At 41.4% G+C, this 16,108-nt stretch overlaps 1 protein-coding gene across 1 annotated transcript in view; it reads left to right on the forward strand.

Moving 5' to 3' along the window:
* Positions 1-16,108, forward strand: part of LOC136866497 (dipeptidase 1-like) — an 852,481-nt gene that overhangs the window by 735,913 nt on the left and 100,460 nt on the right. The window lies entirely within an intron of this gene.

Below are 16,108 nucleotides of genomic sequence, written 5' to 3' on the forward strand. Positions count from 1 at the left end.
GGCTGGTTGTTGAGTCTTGGGGGTTGCACTGATGTCGAGTAAGTGCTGCCATTAAAACTCATGAAATGCTTTAGTTGACAGTCCATCTGTCAATGTAACCAGCAAATCCTACCCCTCATGGGGATGGGTGAGGGCGAGTACCTGGCGCCTTAAAACTGGGTCCCTCGGCTAAGGTATGGTAACCCCTACAGAAGAGTCCCTGGTCCTCCAGGTTGGGGGTTGTGCGAAGGGCTGGTAACTCTTCCACTTAAAAACTTACCTCACTCATAAATCTCAGATGAATAACCGGACGTATTCTATGATGACGACAAAGGCAAGATCAAAGGCCAAACGATTTGGAATTAGAGATACATTAAAGTTGGGAACTTGGAACGTGAGAGGCATAAAAGGAAAAGAAGAAGAACTGGATAGAGAGCTGGCTAGGAAAGAAATCAATGTTGCTGTAATTACTGAGACAAAAAAGAAATTACAAGGAACAAAAGAAATTGATAAATACACTATGATTTATAGCGGAGTTATACAGGATAAAAGAGCTGCAGCAGGAGTCGCAATATTAATAGACAGGAAGTGGAAAAACAAAATAGAAAGCTACACCATTATAAATGAAAGGATTTTGGTGCTGAGGTTGAAGGTAGAGAGAGGGAAATTAACCTTGGTAGCCGTGTATGCTCCTGAAGAAAACAAACAGGAAGAATCTGAAGAGTTTTATGAAGTTCTTCAATCAGTGTTGGATAACATATGTAAAAGTGACTTTGTTGTTCTGGCTGGTGATCTCAATGCTCGAGTAGGAAACAAACCAATTGCAGAAATAGTGGGAAATAAAGGTGAACCAACTTTGAATGAAAATGGTAAATTATTGATAGAATTTTCATTCTATAATCAATTAAAAATTACTAACACCTTCTTTGAGAAGAAAGATATACATAAATTCACATGGACTGCAAGAGGACAGCGATCAATTATTGACTATATAATGGTCAATAAAAAGTTAGGCCCAGATGTAACAGATGTCCGAGTACATAGAGGCAGCGATTTATATACAGATCATTATCTGGTCATTGCAAAAATCAGAATTCTTGCTAAATGGAAGAAAAGGCTGAATAGAAATATACACAGAAACCAAGAGATCTATAAGGTATATTTACTACAGGATGATGGAATAAAATACTTATATCAAAATCGGCTGCAACAGTATTTAGTTCAGATTCCGACAAATACTGATATTAACAAAGAATGGGAAATCATAACCTCAGCAATTCAGAGGGCAGCAGATGAAGCCATTGGAGTGAAGAAGAAATTTAGGAGAAAAACTGGGCTTAAAATATGGAATAAAGAAATTTCAGAAGCTGTCAAGCAAAAACAAATATTATACCTAAAAATGATACAGCATCGCACCCCACAAAATGAGAAAGAATATAAAAACAGCAGGAACAAGGTCAAGTCACTAACGAGAAAACTCAAGCAAGAATCATGGGATAGGTTAATAAACTCAATAGAGGATGATATCCATGGTAGGCAAGAGATGGCATATAAGTTAATGAAGCACCTCAACAATGATGAAAGAGAAACTGCTAATATAAATGTAATCGAAGAAGAATCGTGGATACAACACTACAAAGAATTGTGGTATAACGGAGAGTATGGAGAGAGTCAGGAAGATCAAGATATAGATATCGACATTGAAGGAATTGACCTAATAGATATAGAAGAACTTAATACTGTTCTGAAATCTTTCAAAAATAGAAAAGCACCAGGGTTAGACAACATAAATATGGAGTTGTTCAAATATGGTGGGATCATTCTTAAATTTAGAATGTTACATTTAATTAATCTTTGTTGGAAAAGAAGAAATATACCCGAAGAATGGAGAAAAGCTAAAATAATATTACTTTTCAAGAAAGGAAATCGACGTTTTTGCAGTAACTATCGAGGAATAAGTTTATTAAATGTTGGCTATAAAATATATGCTAAAATAATAAATAATAGACTTAAAATCATTGCACACAATCTCTTATTGGAAGAACAATGTGGATTTAGGAAAGGCAGATCCTGTACAGATACTGGAGAAGAGAAGAGAATTTAACTTGAATACTTATGTCGCTTTTGTCGACTATAAAAAGGCTTTTGATAGGGTAGATAGAGAACAGTTATGGAATATAATGGTAAAAAATGGATACCCTAAACATCTTATTCAAGTTATCCAAAGTCTATACAAAAGGACGAGAATTTAGGATACAAACTAACGGAAGAAATATTAATTAATCAAGGTGTACGTCAGGGATGCAGCCTCTCTCCAACACTATTCATTATATATATAGATGTAATCAGAAATTGGAAACGAATTGTGCACTCTGGAATAAAATTGAACACAAACACATACATAAATACTATGCTCTTTGCAGATGATCAATTTATCCTGTAGGATGATGAAGATAAACTCCAGAAATCAATACATCAGTTAAACACCATTTGTAAAAGTTATAATCTTCGGCTATCCCGAACAAAAACCAAAGTTATGGCGTGGCAAGGGAAATATCCTATCAGAGGAAAATAAATCCCCTATTTCTTGGGCTCTCGATGGAGTATTACTTAAAATTCTGTAAGGTGATACATATTGAACTAAGTTCACAATTTCTCTCTTGAAAAATAGACATACCATTACAAACATAACGTGGACAAAAGTATCGTAAAAACATAGAATAACACGGGACTAATTATCAAGAAGATCCAAATAATTTATTGGGATAAAATGTTCAATATCTTTTCTTGAAATTGGTAAAGATTACAGGTTATTATAAATTGGAGGAATATGTCTTATATATAATTTTTATCCATGGTTAATTGCATCGTTTCTTCCAAAAGAAACATGATTCCGAAATTTCATGATCCATAACACAAAAATCATAGATTGATGATGATGATGATGATGATGATGATGATGATGATGATGCTTGTTGTTTAAAGGAGCCTAACATCGAAGGTCATCGGCCCCAAAATCATAGATTAAGAACTGACATCTCACCAAGCGAATTTCGCTCTGTTGTTGTGTGCCGCGGTACAACAGTCTAGAATCATTGGGCTAAACTTATTATAATCATCTTCTAGACAGGTATTAGTCCAAGTTGTCTGCTACAGTCCCGTCCATATCTTATCTGGACGGCAATCACATCGATTTCCTCAGGGTAAGTAACGTAGGGTCTGCTTGGAAAATATTTCTATAAGCATTTCGAGGAAGCGATCTATCCACGTTGGTTTTCAGTTTTCTTAATATTTTAATACGGATTACATTCTCCTATCTAGTCTTCGTTTCTTTTATGGCCCAATCTTGTGCATCCTCCTGTATACTTCATATATTTTATCTCTGTAGCACCATCCCGCTTCTTGATGGCCCATGCTTCACTTTCATAAATTTGAAAGGATTGGCCGAACTAAAGTTAATGTGAACTTGTATGACTCTGTACCAAGGGCGGTTTCATTGCTGAGTTTGTAATTCCCGGGGCTCTGAAAATTTTAATTTTGCAGTCCTATAGGCCTAGGGGGAATAGACAAGGTAGTTTAAGTGTGTAGCTATTTCTAGTGATGTGTATGTATGGATTGTTTCGGTTTTCATTTTTTCTCCTTTCCGTGGAAGACAAGTATTTTTATTATTCCAGCTGAGATTTCCATGTCGTATTCTGATCTACTCTATATGTTAAATAGAATTATTTTGTGAGATGGCTAACAATACCTATCAACTGAATACAGTATCGCGTCCAATTTAAAGTTGTAACTGATGGTAATACTGGCATAGGGATGATGCTTCCATTATTTTTTTATAACACTATCAGAAATATCCGTTATTCGCACGGTTTTTATAATAAAAAAACATACATTTTGCCCTTTTCACTAGATAGGACCTTTAATACACTCACACTAACCCCTGGCTGGCTTAGGCTGTGCCGCATAACAAGAAACCAAGGTGAATAGGCAACTAGCATCTCCCCTCATAGCCACTACATTACATAATACATATTCCTCATCACATTTTTGCGACGTCAAACATGAAGAAAGCTTCACTTTCAGTCAACAGAACAAAACAAGGAGCAGACAGCCAACTGATCCATCTCAAAATGAAATGCCTGCCGCAACATAAATAGTATCAGAGCATGAGGTATGAACGCTACCAAGAGGCTTAAAATTAACTGACTTAGAAGCCCGCGATCTATCGCTTCGAAATATTTCCCATTCTCCATGTGCCTTTCTCTTAGAGGTTGAAACATTCAAACAGGTTTCCTAGCTGTTACTTATGACCTAAAAGGAATCTCTACGCCAAATTTCATTTTCATCAGTTTGGTGGTTCCTGGTATATCGTGACGAGTACTTCACTTATCCAGATAGGTAGATTCATGTAAATAATGAAGATTAAAGGGGATAAGCCACTACTTTGAGGTACACCTCTGTCCATTGTTTTCCAAAGCGATAACGTATTGTTGACTTTCACTGCAGTCAAATTATTTACAAATAACTTGCATGTCCCTTAGATCGTCTGTTAGGAAACCGAGTATTTCAGTAGATGTACTAGCGGTCACCTTCTCTTTAGTCCACAATGGTATAAACAGAAGTCAAGTATTCCGTACTGAGTGATTTGGCTGTATGGTTCAGGCCACGTAGCAGTGAGCTGGCATTCAGGAGGTGGTCGGGTCGAATCTCATCGTCGTCAGCCTTGAGGACGGTTTTCCGTGGTTTCCCATTATCATGCCAGTGGAATGCTGGTACTATGCCTTAAGTCCAACGCCGCTACCTTCCTAATCCTAGCACTTTCCCGTCCTGGCGTCACTGTTATGGCGATGTTAAATAACTAACAAAAGAGAATTTCCACAAAAAAAAAAATAGAGATCATTAGCAGCAAATCGAACTAGAAATTTCACCGGTGCTGTAAGAGAACAATAAATAAGTTTCTTGTCTCTAGATCTCTAAATAACGGGAACGCCAGATATCTCATTCAATTTAGAAAACTGTACAGTAAGCGTCGTCCGTTTTTCAAATTGGCTTTAGTATCTGATACGTGAACGAATGCTAGGTGCGCCGTGCTCTCGGAAGAATGGTAAATACTGAACAGGATGCTAAATGTCCGGCTCATTGGATTGGTCAGCGTAGTCACCTCCGATTCAGAGGGGCCCGGGATCGAATCCCAGCCGGGTCGGAGATTTTTACCTTCTTTCCACTGGCTCGGGGACTGGGCGTTTTCAATGTTCCCAACATTTCTTCAACTTACACACCACACATGACATTATCCTCCACTATAAAAACACTCAATTCTCATACACGGCAGATGCCACCCACCCTCGTTGGAGGGTCTGTCTTATAAGGGCTACACCAGGCGAACCGAACATGTCCTCGGACACTCCCGGCACTAAAAGCCATGCGATAATGAATATAAATAGGATGCTAAATAATATTCTGAATAGTCGTATTATCAGCAACATAATCCATGGGTATCCAAGAACACTCAACATTATTAGATAAAGCTTTAAAGGATTGCAGATTTCAGAACGGCTGCCAAGGTGAAAGGGCCAAAACTGTGCTCCCCAGGAAACTCGAATCCAGATCGCTCACTGCACTAAATATTACAGTAAATTATAACTCTGTATATTAGATTTGAAATCAACTCAAAATGTACTTATTTGGTTAGTTGTTTCAAAAGAAGCCAGGGATTGTTGTAATCCAGTACAATTACAATAGAGCATCGATTATCCGAATATCGATCAACCGAAATATCGGTTAACCGAAGGGGTTAGAACGGCAAATTCAAATTCAAGTTTGCGCGCCATGTAGAAGTTTCGCTAGCAGCCGCTATACTGAAAGTCAACTCAAGAGCTGAGGAAAAGTATCCTTCCGCATGTGAGCACGTCCCCTGTTCCCCCTTCGCGTCTCAGTTCTCCTTCTCCGGCACAGCCAGCTTATTATTAACTTTGTGCATCTGTCTAACAAGTACTTCATTCTTAAATAGTGTAGCATCAAAAGAAATCACTTCCTTTCATATAGTTGTACTTTGATTACGCACCATACCTATTTATTCCTTTACTGACCATGTAAAACCTGCACATTACTGGCGAATACCGAGGTAATAGAAGCAAGGTTTATTTCATAATGCAATTTGTGTGAGGCACACAGGGACTTTCACCGACAAGTATGACGACATAAGTATACGATTCCTCTCTCGTGCAATGACTGTCAGTGGCAGTCTCTCACAGTTCAACAGGCTGAAAACTCACCTATGAGTGGGATTGCAAAATACAGTGTTTCCAGGAATTTTGTAAATATTGTAGTCTCTCCATTCGGAAGGTAAAAACGAACTCATGATCCCCTCATGACAAAATGTCTGCAGATAGAGAGCAGTTAGGAAAATAAAGTTATTATTATTATTATTATTATTATTATTATTATTATTATTATTATTATTATTATTATTATTATTATTATTATTATTTCGAGTACGGTAAGGATCCTACACCCATACCGTGTTAAGGCCCTTCCTGTTTTACTTACGGCGAGTGCATAGTTCGAACTGAGCTGACACATAGACATACTGACGAACAGTCAAACGAACAAACGTTTTCTGTCACATAAATCTGGCATGCAGCTTAGTTAAGTTTTGTTTCACTTTCTTTTTCGCCTTGATTGATTGTTTACATAATTCAGACACTTTCTTAAAACTAAATTTTCAACCACTTTAGGGAGACGTATCATCAAAAACCCTCACTACATATATGAACAACCACAGGCCAGCATATACGATATCAGGGGCGAATGCTGGTCATGAAAGTCAGGCTTGCTCTTCCATTCGTGAAAGTTGGTGGGGTGGGACATGCATATTTCTGAATGAATAAAATTTATAAACCCAATAATCGCTAAATCACATGAACATTTTAATCATCGGTTACATGAACATGCATTCAAACTGGTTATGTCACACCTACAAGAATGGCCAAAGGAATAACAATCAGACACATTTTATAATTATTAAGAAATCATGACAAGCCAGTGAACGTCAAACTATGTACACAGAAAAATTGCTACTATTTATTAAATCTTCCTACTTGAAAACAAACTCTACTCTGCGGCTTCTCTTTACAAAACCATCAATAACTTCATCATAGAAAGAGGACTATAATCTAATTTTTGCAAGCAATCCTTTTTCAATCGACAACATAGCTAATGATGATATCCTCTCCTGGCATTGAGTCGATCTGCAATATGTATTAATGCGTCTCAGTGTTGAAAAAGAACGTTCTGCAGAGGATGTAGTAGCAGGAATTGTTGCTACAAGTTTGATGAGCTTGAAAATTTCTGGCATACCCATGTACAATTTATTAGTATGCATAAACTGCATTAAGTCTGAAACACTTTTCTCTTTAAAATCAGAAGATGAATACATCACAATTCTGTTTTTAAGCGAACAATGTCGAAAAATGACCCATAGGTCTTTTCTAGGGCAGTAACATCACTGTCTGGAAACCTATTTCTGTGCTTCTCAAACAAATCACAATCCAACAGCAAGAAGAACACAAATTTCTTTATGCATTTAAAATGCTCTCCTATTTGGACGAGTGCATTGTCAATAATTTCACTGAATAGACGTTTGTAGTTTGATTTTTCTGGTTCATCCACTAATTCTTCGATTTTTAGAGCGCAGCTGTCCTCCATAAACATCAATTTCAGTATCAACATGTCCATACAAACTATCAAAATCTTCATCTCTCATAGACTGGATATTTAAAAAGAGCTCCTCAACCTTTTTGCCACAGTACTGAATATTCAGGCTTTTAGTTTGTAAAATACTGAATACAGTATCGGAGAATGAAAAAATCTTGGAGAACACTGCCAGCAGAAATCTAGTGTTGAACTTAAGTAAGAAGAACAAAAATCCTTGTGCTTTCAATGTAGTGTCTTCATCCCAGTCGTCTAAAGTATCCTGTACATGTTGAAAAAATTTCACCAGCGTATCATAATATCCCTTCACAGTATTAATAAGACATGAAGCAAAATTCCATGTCGTTGGTGCTACTGTTGGCAACTTCTTCTGAACAAAATCTCGAAGAGCAGCTGTTCTCTTTGTAGACTTTGAAAGAAAAAGCAGCAAGTCCTGACATTGTTTGGAAGAAAATTGTACATTCTTTGATTTTTGAAGCAGACTGCTGTAGTGTGAAAATTCAATAGGTGGCTATAACAATGCACAAATGTCGCATATGGATACTGGTCTTGAAGTAGTTTATTAAGCCCATTCAGACAGCAGCACCGTCATATGTTTCAGCCACAATCTTTTCCTCACAACTGAACTCTTTTAAAATAGCACGAACATGATTTAAGAGGGCTCCAGCAGTGCGATCTTTACTAACGTCAGCAATTTCATCACTTTCATCTACAAAACGGAGTAAAGTAGAGAGTTGTGACTTATTAATAATGTCGGACGTTTCGTCCAACATTATTACCACAAAAGTTGCTTGTTTAAGCTCCTCCTTTATTCTTCTCACAATTACTGAACTTATTTCTGCTATTAAATCATTTTGGATTGCAGAAGACGTCCCTCTAAAAATGGTGGAGCCTTTCAGATGAGCTGCCAGAAGAGGATCATATTCACTTATAATTTGTAGAAGTTCTATGTAATTCCCTCTGTTTACGGAAGTTGCAGACTCGTCATATCCGCGAAATGGTAGTTCCTGTTTTGCTAAAAAAAACACTGCATCGATCACTCATTTAAGTATGTCACGATTTTTCTTTACCTTTTCATTATGAAGTTGGTCACCGATGCGTTTCTGTTCATCCAGCTGGTGGTCGATCCTTGTACGCCCAAAGCCCAAAGAAACACTTCATATGGTTTGCAGATTTCTCATGCCTTGTAATGGACAGTGTCAAGGTATTCAAATTGTCAAAGCCACTTTTACACCATACACCGTTATCAGCAGAAAATAGTAAACACGGCCAGCAAAATAGTCTATTCAATTTCTTGGACCCTGTCAACCAGTGCGTATTATCATATTGAGATACAGAGAACGAACGTACATACTCTCAGGTTTTTTTTATAGTGCTGTAGCGCTGCAGCGCTTTCCCCCTCCCTGCCAACCGGCCAAGGTGACCTACCTCGTGTCATCAATGGCGTGTGAACATTCGCTTGTGACGTATAGTACTGTCGTCGTCGTGCCGTTCGCAATGTATGTAAGGTGCGAGGACGAGGAAGAGCCTAGTGACGACGAAAGTGCTGAAAAAGGACCATCCAGTGAGGGAGCTTTTCATTACTTTGAGACCAGAGGCATAGCCATGGGGGATTACTGGGGGGTTAGAAACCGCCCCCGCCCCCCATGCAGGTTTTACAAAAGAAAATAAACTGATACTGGCAATAAACATGTGGAAGTTGACTGAGTCAGTTGGCTCTTTTCAATATTCACAGAGACATAATTGTAAAGCCAGTAGACCTCATGATTCTATTTTCCAAGAAGTCTCGGAAGTTGGATTTTAGATTGTAAACTGAACATATCATTCGCTGTGAAACTGTTGACCTTGATTATATTGTTCTCGTTGTGTTGTTTGTAGTGTACTGCAATCTGAATATCAATATATTTACCAGTGCCCTTATCAAGACACTCGTGTATGCACACACCTCACACTCACAAGCACCTTCGTTATGTTCTATAATAATTTTTTAACTGTAACCCCCACCCACATTGGTCGATCCTGCCTACGCTACTGACTTCTATTGTGTCATGTTCGTATATCCACTGTCGAGTAATTAGGATAAACATTGAATAATTATGAAAATAACTATTTGAATATGACAATAATAATACAGATGGCATGTAATACAGATTTAAATTACTTCGCAGTGAATAATGCAAGGTCCAAGTGTACAGTATTTCGCATGCGTGAGCATGTGATTGCTTACAATCAATCAGTAACCAGAACCAAATTATGGATTTCTGGTCTCTTGATAAAGGTAAGACCAAAGGCGAGCTAGTGGTTGTGAACACGTCGAAGGCAGCGGTCGGCCGATCGCAGAGGAACCACCGGGGCCATTACCCCAGCTGTCTAAAATACAGGGAGGACTCTATATCGGTTTGTTTAAAAGTACGTCGTTGGCCCCCTGCTGTGCGAGTTGCCTACCTCACAGGCGCTACGGCCATTTTCAATATTCAACCCTTGAACAACTTCCTTTACTCATGGTATTTCTTCCGAACCATTTCCTTCACATTGTCATTTTTCAGAATTCCTTAGTTCATATTTTCTCATACACCGTATTTCAAATATTTGCTTGCATGTTTCCGAAGCCATCCATGTCACCACCATGACCCTTCTACTCAGCTGTTCCTACTGGCTGCTCTGCACCTCTCACTTCCTTGGTACTCTATTACTGAAAGTTACATTCATTTACTATTCAGTAAACATTCTGCGCCCTACTGGGATTCGAACCCCAGTGCTCAGCATCCATACTCCAGTGCATTACCTCAAGACCGTACATCACTGTCGAACGTTGTCGCTGAGATACTGAATAACGGAGTTCTAAAGAGAAGGGAGCTAAAATGATCCATTCACTCAAGTGTAGGTACCGTGGTCCGCCTCTGTGGTGTAGTGGTTAGTGTGATTAGCTACCAACTCCGGAGGCCCGGGTTCTTTTCCCTGCTCTGCCACGAAATTTGAAAAGTCGTACGAGAGCTGGAACGGGGTCCACTCAGCCCCGGGAGGTCAACTGAGTATAGTGGGTTCGATTCCCACCTCGGCCATCCTGGAAGTGGGTGAGGCCGCCTGGGCTAGGTACTGGTCTCCCTCCCCAGTTGAACCTCCCGACCCAGAGTCTGAGGCTCCAGGACACTGCCCTTGAGGCGGTAGAGGTGGGATCCTTCTCTGAGTCCTGGAGGGTAAACAGATTAAGAGTAAGAAGAAGAAAATAAAGGGAAGCTGACAATAAACAAGTGAAAGTCAACTCCATGTGTTGGCTCTTTTGAACATTCACGGAGACATAATTGTAAAACCAACAGATCTCTTGAATATGTTTTCTAAGAAGCCTCAAAAGTTGGATTTTAGATTGTAATTTGAACATGCTATTCGCTGTGAAACTGTTTACCTTGATCACATTGTTCTTGTTCCGTATTTTAATGTAGGATGTTGTAGTATACAGCAGTCTGAATATCAACATAATTCACTTGTATCAGGGGTCCTTATAAAGACACTCATGCATACGCGAACTACACACTCGGTTTGTAATTATAACCTACCGAGCTCGATAACTGCAGTCGCTTAAGTGCGGCCAGTATCCAGTATTTGGGAGATAGTAGGTTCGAACCCCACTGTCGGCAGCCCTGAAGATGGTTTTCCGTGGTTTCCCATTTTCACACCAGGCAAATGCTGGGCCTGTACCTTAATTAAGGCCACGGCCGCTTCCTTCCAAGTCCTAGCCATTTCCTGACCCACCGTCGCCATAAGACCTATCTGTGTCGGTGCGACGTAAAGCCAATAGCAAGCCCCCCCCCCCCGGACACACTACTGCTTGAGACGGCTGTGAAGTGGTTAGAACCACAAGAAGAATGTGATGCTGTCTTTAAAACGTTTGCGGGATTCAGCGGCAAGAAAAGGAGTCTCGGCTCTGAAGCACAAGACTGTTTATACTTCTTTTCCTAATCTGTACCAAAGCGGCGATTGGGAATTAGAGGTGTGTGGGTGGGGGTGGGGGATATATAGTATAGAAGTACGAGTAGATTATACAATTAAAATCGTTTACTACAAACTAAGAACCTAACAGACACTGAAGAGACTGCCAGACTGAGGAATGCGCGCGACAAGCGCGTGAATCATACCTCAAAAGTCCATGACCTCAGCAAAAAAATATACCCCTGCTACCCTTCCTCACAACTCCTGCAAAATGTCCACTACTTGCTGTGGAGCTATACAAATCGGTTAGCTGCGACGAACGATAATTTGTGCGTATTTCGACTAATAATTTTGTTAATAATTAAAGAAAATAAAGTAAATAATTATCTGATATGACCACAAGGCTGGTACAAATTGCTTGTTTTAATAATTCATATAATTCTAGTTTCAGCCGGATAAAATGGAATAAAATTGTATGGTATTCTCCACAAAGTGGGGCGGCAACTTCCCCCCTCCCTTACCCACGCCTAACCGCTGCTACTGAAACTGTAGGCCTACTTTAATATATTACTTTATGTAAGCCCTATAGAGTTCGTAACACCAGCTATTTTTCATAAATGATCAGTTATCCGAAACATTATTCATCCGAACACACCCAGGTCCCAATTGTTCCGGATAATCGATGTACTGTAGTTACATTTGACCACAGAGACGAAATTAGAGATCAGTAGCATAGGACAAAAGAATAAACTGTACACTTCTTCGTCTTATTCTTATTCTTCTTCTACCGCTTTTCCCACACGTGTTGGGTAGCTGGTGCGAACTGTTTCGAACATGTGGATTTGGCCCTGTTTTGCGGCCGGATGCCCTTCCTGAAGCCAAGCCTGTGTGGAGGGATGTAATCACTATTGTCTGTTTCTACGGTGGTTGGTAGTGAGGTGTGCTGTCTGAATATGAATACGAGAATGTTGGTACAAACACAAACACCCGGTCCCTGAGCTAGAAGAATTAATCAGACGCGATTAAAAACCCCGACCCGGCCGAGAATCGAACACTGGACCCTCTGAACTGAAGGCTTCAACGCTGACCATTCAGCCAAGGAGTCGGACAAAAAAACAACTGTACGCTGAACTCTAATATTTAAATATTGTCGTGACAAAGACATAATATTAACACAAATAATATAGAATATTAACACAGAACTCTGTAAACTCGTATGCCTTCAGATAAGGAACAAGCTCAATTTTGAAGACTGGCAATTTAGTGGCTTCTCGAACATGCTCCAAAGGCCACTGAAAAACTTGACAGGGTAATGCCACAAAGCATCAGTGTTTTTACAACTTGCTTTAGTCGCACCGACACAGATAGGTCTTATGGTGACGGTGGGATAGTAAAGGCCTAGGAGTGAAAAGGAATCGGCCATGGCCTGAATTAAGGTACAGCCCCAGCATTTGTCTGGTGTGAAAATGGGAAACCACGAAGAACCGTCTTCAGGGCTGCCGAGATTGGGGCTCGAACCCACCATCTCCCGGATGCAAGCTCTCAGTTGCGCGCCCCTAACCACACGGCCAACTCGCCCGGTCAAAGCATTAGTATCATACTTAGTAGATTTCGTTGCTTTACAGTGTATTTTTGTAGTTCATCTTTTTACAACATAATAGACGAAACCTTTTTTTTTTTTTACGGAGACCACCTAGTGATAAAACATTACGTCACTGGTAGACCTATGTGCTCGGTCTTAAGATGGGTAAGTTGTAGAGTGTTTTCGGTACTCGTTCATAGAAAACATTTCCAAATTGTTCTTTATTGCAGCATCCCCAAAAATGGATCATATTACACTGACTGACAGAGCAAATGCAACACCAAGAAGGAGTGGTCAGAACTTTATGCCAATTGCAGGGTAGACTGACGTCACTGAGGTATGCTCATGATGTGAAATGCGCCGCTGTGCTGCGCACGTAGCGAACGATAAATGGGACACGGCGTTGGCGAATGGCCCACTTCGTACCGTGATTTCTCAGCCGATAGTCATTGTAGAACGTGTTGTCGTGTGCCACAGGACACGTGTATAGCTAAGAATGCCAGGCCGCCGTCAACGGAGGCATTTCCAGCAGACAGACGACTTTACGAGGGGTATGGTGATCGGGCTGAGAAGGGCAGGTTGGTCGCTTCGTCAAATCGCAGCCGATACCCATAGGGATGTGTCCACGGTGCAGCGCCTGTGGCGAAGATGGTTGGCGCAGGGACATGTGGCACGTGCGAGGGGTCCAGGCGCAGCCCGAGTGACGTCAGCACGCGAGGATCGGCGCATCCGCCGCCAAGCGGTTGCAGCCCCGCACGCCACGTCAACCGCCATTCTTCAGCATGTGCAAGACACCCTGGCTGTTCCAATATCGACCAGAACAATTTCCCGTCGATTGGTTGAAGGAGGCCTGAACTCCCGGCGTCCGCTCAGAAGACTACCATTGACTCCACAGCATAGACGTGCACGCCTGGCATGGTGCCGGGCTAGAGCCACTTGGATGAGGGAATGGCGGAACGTCGTGTTCTCCGATGAGTCACGCTTCTGTTCTGTCAGTGATAGTCACCGCAGACGAGTGTGGCGTCGGCGTGGAGAAAAGTCAAATCCGGCAGTAACTGTGGAGCGCCCTACCGCTAGACAACGCGGCATCATGGTTTGGGGCGCTATTGCGTATGATTCCACGTCACCTCTAGTGCGTATTCAAGGCACGTTAAATGCCCACCGCTACGTGCAGCATGTGCTGCGGCCGGTGGCACTCCCGTACCTTCAGGGGCTGCCCAATGCTCTGTTTCAGCAGGATAATGCCCGCCCACACACTGCTCGCATCTCCCAACAGCTCTACGAGGTGTACAGATGCTTCCGTGGCCAGCGTACTCTCCGGATCTCTCACCAATCGAACACGTGTGGGATCTCATTGGACGCCGTTTGCAAACTCTGCCCCAGCCTCGTACGGACGACCAACTGTGGCAAATGGTTGACAGAGAATGGAGAACCATCCCTCAGGACACCATCCGCACTCTTATTGACTCTGTACCTCGACGTGTTTCTGCGTGCATCGCCGCTCGCGGTGGTCCTACATCCTACTGAGTCGATGCCGTGCGCATTGTGTAACCTGCATATCGGTTTGAAATAAGCATCAATTATTCGTCCGTGCCGTCTCTGTTTTTTTCCCAACTTTCATCCCTTTCGAACCACTCCTCCTTGGTGTTGCATTTGCTCTGTCAGTCAGTGTACTTATTGTTAGGTGGCTTTCAATTAGAGCAACAGTCCACGAGAAACATTGTATTTTAATCGGCTGAGCACGTTAAAAGCACGAATTACTCTATCATAACGTGTTTGGATGAGATTTTTACACGTTAGCAACTCATCCATGCTAAGTCTTAGACAGCTGGTATCTTAAATTCGAGGTATCACGGGGTCATAGAAATTCAAGATTATGTACAGAGAAAAAGTGCATAACTGTTTGCAAAATGATACTTTTAGTATTATTCTCGATTCAAAAACATAGAAATTTACAGGTAATGTACAAGTCAGTTGGAAGTACAAAACACATAACATGTGAAATCTTCATACAACACATGCCCAGTATTTTTCAATGTCCAATGCACATGCAAGGTGTTGTGCACAGAGAGCACTGAAGCATGTCGCTTGTGGTTTGTTCCTGTCCAATTTTACACCTTCTATCACTTGTACTGAACCCCCATTTCTTCAAGTTATCCCTGGAGCTTCCAACTCCTGATCGTAGCCTGTCCATGGACTTGAACACCAGCTAACTTTCATTATGTCCAAGTGATAACTGTTCAGCTGCTGGCATCCATCCGCGGAGGTCAGAGATCTTCTACAGCACCAGCCTTGCCTTCTCTGGTGAGACGGTAAGCACTTCAGTGTCCTCAGGAACCTCTTCCGGGGTCTCGGCCGTTGCTGAGGAGGGACTATGTCCATGCAGTGGGTGGGTGCTGTTCTGTTCCACTTTTAAGCCTTTCCGTGTCGGCAGCTACTTCTCTACTTAAGCAGGGTGGCGCTATTCCAGCCGGGTAGGCTGTCGGAGTAGGCTTCAAAAAACCAGCAGGTTTCGTTGAGGATCGTATCTACCTGTCTGGCATGAGATGAACTGTACCAGACTCAGGGGCGTAGCCAAGGGGGTTTACTGGGGGGGTTATACCCCCATGGAATTTTTACAAAAGAAAATAAACAAGTGGGTTGGCTCTTTTCGACATTCACGGAGACATAATTGTAAAACCAATAAATCTCTTTACCGGGCGAGTTGGCCGTGCGCGTCGAGGCGCGCGGCTGTGAGCTTGCATCCGGGAGATAGTAGGTTCGAATCCCACTATCGGCAGCTGATATGTGGTTGAAATGGTACATGCAGCTCACCTCCATTGGGGATTTGCCTGAAAAGAGCTGCACCACCTCAGGATGAGGACACGAGTTTACTTTCTTAATCATAATTTTGTAACTATAACCCAT

The sequence above is a fragment of the Anabrus simplex genome, chromosome 3 (assembly GCF_040414725.1).
Source record: "Anabrus simplex isolate iqAnaSimp1 chromosome 3, ASM4041472v1, whole genome shotgun sequence".
Classification (NCBI taxonomy): domain Eukaryota; kingdom Metazoa; phylum Arthropoda; class Insecta; order Orthoptera; family Tettigoniidae; genus Anabrus; species Anabrus simplex.